The sequence below is a fragment of the Cucurbita pepo genome, unplaced genomic scaffold (assembly GCF_057944985.1).
Source record: "Cucurbita pepo subsp. pepo isolate OVF unplaced genomic scaffold, ASM5794498v1 scafford_11, whole genome shotgun sequence".
Lineage (NCBI taxonomy): Eukaryota > Viridiplantae > Streptophyta > Magnoliopsida > Cucurbitales > Cucurbitaceae > Cucurbita > Cucurbita pepo.
In genome coordinates this window covers 132,501-137,500 of record NW_028257916.1, presented here as the reverse complement: position 1 = coordinate 137,500, position 5,000 = coordinate 132,501, and positions in this window count along the sequence as shown.

The following is a 5,000-nucleotide window of genomic DNA, read 5'->3' as shown; positions in this document are numbered from 1 at the left end:
TCCTCGAGGGTTGTGCTGTAAACAACAATGTCGTCGAGGTATACTATGACGAACTGATCCAGGTATTCGTAGAAAACCTGGTTCATCAACGTGCAGAACGTAGCTGGGGCGTTTGTCAAGCCAAAGGGCATTACTAGGAATTCGAAGGCCCCATATCTTGTTACGCACGTCGTCTTGGGTTCGTCCCCTTCGGCAATACGTACTTGATAATATCCCGATCGTAAGTCCAATTTCGTGAAGTACTTGGCCCCGTGAAGTTGGTCGAACAAATCAGATATTATCGGCAGAGGATATTTGTTGCGTACTGTCACCTTGTTTAAGGCTCTGTAGTCTATGCACAGACGCAACGTCCCATCCTTCTTCTTCTGGAATAGTACGGGGGCTCCATAAGGGGCCTTTGCCGGGCGAATGAATCCCGCCTTCAGCAACTCGTCTAGTTGTTTCCTCAATTCGGCTAGCTCGGGTGGAGCCATCCGGTATGCATTCTTTGCGGGCGGTTTAACCCCAGGGAGGAGTTCGATTTCGTGGTCAATGCCTCGACGAGGTGGTAGTGTTTGTGGTAGACTCTCTGGCATTATGTCGGTATAGCTGTCTAATACATCCTTGATTTCCTCTGGGACAGTCTCTTCGGTGGTTGCCTCTTCTATCAGTGGTATGGCCATGAAGGTAGGTTCCTCTCGTGCGAGTCCCCTTTTCAGCTGTATGGCCGAGATCATCCGAAGATTACCTGGTTGCTTGATGCTTGCAGGTATTACTGTGGGGTTACGGTCGGTGATCACCAAGCATTTTGCCAATGGCATTGGGATGACTTTGTGTTCTAGGAGGAACTCCATCCCAAGTACCACATCGAAGTCGTCCATGCGAACCACGACAAGGTCTAGCTCTCCAGTCCAATCCCCTATTTTGAAGGGGACTCCTTTGGAAACTCCCACAATAGGCAAGGCCTCGGAGTTGACAGCTTTCATTTTCCCCGGGTCTTTTCCTATGGTGAGTCCCAATCTTCTGGCTTCTTGATCAGCAATGAAGTTGTGGGTTGCTCCAGAGTCTATCAGAGTGCTCTTGCTCAGTCGAGAGTTTATGGTGGCATCTACGAACATAAGCCCTTTCTCTATTATCTCCTTCGGTTCGACTTTCCGTTGGAGGGCTGACAAGAATTTGAGTGCGCCCATTCGGGGGTTGTCGTGATCTTCTTTCTTGTCTAGCAAAGTCTCGACCCTTGCCTCATTGCTCTCTTGAATGGACACTTGGAGTGCAGTGAGAGAGGCCCGATGAGGACAGTAGGATACCTTGTGGGGGCCTTTACATAGCATGCATTGCAAAGGCGTCGTCGGGTGGTTCTTTTGGTGGTAAGGCCCTCGAGATGTCCCCGCTTGATTGTTCTGAGGAGGTCTATCCGTCCATCCATTCGATCTGTTGGGGCTTCCATTTCGATGGCCTGGTGGTCGGTATGGTTTGCCCCCATTGTTTGGGGCTGGTGTCGCTCTTCTTTGGGATCCTGCTTCGTTCCCACAGTCCACGAGTCTCTCGGCGCAGGCCATTGCGGCAGCTATGGTTTGGACCCTGTTCTCATGTATCTTTGTTTTGGCCCACGGTTGTAGACCATTTATAAAGAAGAACACCTTGTCCTTCTCTGCTGTACCCCTGATATCCAGCATCAGGGTTGAGAATTGTCTGACGTAGTCCCGTATGTTTCCAGTGTGTTTTAGGGCTACTATTTTCTCCATTGCTATGTGTCCTGCGTTTTCGGGGAGGAATTGTTCCCTCAACTCTCTCTTGAGGTCCTCCCATGAGTCAATGGTGCACAATCCATCCTCGATGTCTTGCACCTTCGTACGCCACCACAGTTTGGCGTCGTCTACGAGATACATCGCAGCTACAGTCACCTTCTTGTCGTCGGTACAAGCCGTTGTGGCTTTGAAGTACTGTTCGACGTCAAAGATGAAGTTCTCCAACTCTTTGGCGTCCCGATTCCCTTTGAAGGCTCTAGGGTCTGGGAATCTTAGTTTGTTGGATCCTGCATTAGTTTGTCCAGCCGTGACACCTTCCACGGCTTTCATGGTAACTTCAATTCGAGTGCTCATGGCGGACATCCTTTCTTGGAGGTCGTCGACTGTTGATCTGAATTCATCAGCCAATCCATTGAACAAACTCATCATTGTGTTTTGTAGTACGTCGAACTCTTCGCCACGTCCCTCTTTGTGTGCGACAGAGCTATCCGGACTATCAGACGGTTTTGGGCTGCTCGTAGGAGCAACTCTTTCTTCGAGCGAGGTCACTCGAAACAACAGTTCTGCGATTGGCAACCCGTCTAGGCGGTTGCCCATTGCGTCGACTTGGACGACTTTCTCACTCAGTTCGGTCACCCGTGTTTCCAGGAAACGGAGGGTGTCAGGGACTTCTTTGAGGAACAGCATTTCCTCCTCTATTAGCGTAAGCCGATCGGCTTGTGCTTTGGGTGTCGACTTTGTCGTCGACATGATTTCGGTCTATATGACGTTACGGAGCTAACAAAGCTCTGATACCACTTGACACAATCGCACTTTCGAAGGCAGCGGACTAGCGATTGTGCGGCACTCACTTTCAAGCGACAAGTGAGTTAAGCCAATTTGTTCTTGCGTCGCCTACGGTCAAGCGACGTACGGTCGAGCCTCTAGCCTCGGTTTTAAAAGAAGGTTTTAGAAAACGAGGAGAGAGAGAGATTTTTGAAAGAGAGATTTTAGAAAGAGACGTTATATAAGCAAGCAAGAGAAAGATAACAACGGCTTAGCATATATAACCTTGGGTAGGGAGAAGTTGACGACTAGTCATATCCCCCTATAGTACATTCTGGGCCATTTTAGTTCTGTCAGGCCTAGACATGATTTTCTTGAGGTGTCATACGCTCTAGAATTACAAAGGGAAAAACACTAGAATGAAAAGACATGACAAGGGTTTGGCTTGTCATGGGCATGCGGCCATGGGCAACAGGCCCTGGACAGGCATGACCGTGACACCAAGCCCCACGCCGCAGCAACGCCCCTATCACCCTTGCGCGCACATCATGCCCACCAACACCTACCCAACGCAAGCACAACTACAAGTCCATGTTCACACCCTTGCCTACATGCCCACTCCAAAGACACGCGTGCTAGCCACAAAACCCTTTCAGAGGTTAACCTCTATGAAAAATAAAGACATCCAAAACCCTTGGAGGTTAACCCGCACTCCCCTCGCCCGCCACCGCACACCCTTCACGCCCCCCCGCGCGCGCTCCCCCCGCACACCCCCGCACGCCCCCGCACGCTCACCCCGCACGCCCCCGCGCACTCACCCCGCACGCTCACCCCGCACGCCCCCGCGCACTCACCCCGCACGCCCCCGCGCACTCACCCCGCACGCCCCCGCGCACTCACCCCGCACGCCCCCGCACACTCACCCTGCACGCCCCCGCGCGCTCACCCCGCACGGCCCCGCGCGCTCACCCCGCACACCCCCGCACGCCCCCGCGCACTCACCCCGCACGCCCTCGCACACCCCCGCGCGCTCACCTCGCACACCCCCGCGCGCTCACCTCGCACACCCCCGCGCGCTCACCCCGCACGCCCCCGCACGCTCACCCCGCGCACCCCCGCACGCCCCCGCACTGCCCCGCGCGCTCACCCCGCACGCCCCCGCACACCCCCGCGCCCCCACTCCCCTCGCACACGCCAAGCCCCATCCTATGCTATGTGCGATACATGTCCTACCAACAGCATATCAAAAGTGTTGGATGTTACCTCCATAAAAAAAACATCATACCCAATGCCTATGAAACGTGAGTACACGTATAAAGCCTTGAAGGTTAGCCCCTACAACAATTCATCACACCTAACATCCGTGGAAAGTAAGAACGTGTATAAAGCCTTGGACTATAAAAATATCATCAAACCCAATACCCGTGAAAAGTGAATGTTCATTTTTAATGCTTTTTTTTTTTTTTTTGGAACTAAGAAAAGAGTGACACCCGTCAAATTTAACTATTTTTTCTTTTGCTTGTCTAAAACAATAAAATGAAGAGTTTTGATACTAGAGCAAGTACATTACACTAAGACACCAACCATGACCGCGTTTTTACAACCATCACCCATTAATTGTGAAAGTACATGTGGAGTGGTCGGTTTGTTGTAATATTTTTTTTGGGAACTAAGCAACATGAAAGAATGATTCCCACAAAATTTCAGATTTTTTTGACCACTCTAGCTATTTTTTCTAATTTCTTATTATTTAATATTTAAAAATTCATTAAAAAAAATTGGTTGGTCGAAAAATTATGAAACTTGATTTCTAGATCCATTGGAATGTCCAATTCATGAATCAATTGAGTTCATGGAAAAAAACATTCTAAAACTTGAGATATTTGACCGTATGACCGCTCAGAAAAATCGTATCTAGGCCTGGCAGACCAAAAATGCCTCAAAATGTACTATATAGGGGGGTGACTAGTCTGCATGGGCTGGGCACGGGGGTACCCCCTATATCTTCCGCCACCCCCACGCCCCAAGCACTATGCGCCGCACAGGGGCATATGCTTGGGGCGTCGGGGTGGTGGTCGGAGGCCGAGGGCGGTTGACGGCGGGGGTGCGGTGGCGGAACGCGCACGGTGGGGCAGTGTCGGAACGTTCCCGTGCGCTCGCCAGCCCCACCCCGCCCCACCCGCGTGCGCCCCGCCCGCTTGCCCCCGTGCGCTCGCCCGCCCCGCCACGCCCTCATGCTCCAGCGCGCGCGCGCGCGCCCCGTCCCGCCCCGCCCGCGTGCTCCCGCGCGCGCGCGCCCCCGCCCCGCCAGCGTTCGCCCCGCGCGTGCGCGCCCCCCGCCCCGCCCCGCCAGCGTGCTCCCGCGAGCGCGCGCCCCCCGCCCCGCCCCGCCAGCGTTCTCCCGCGAGCGCGCGCCCCCCGCCCCGCCCCGCCAGCGTGCTCCCGCGAGCGCGCGCCCCCCGCCCCGCCCCGCCAGCGTGCTCCCGCGAGCGCGCGCCCCCCGCCCCG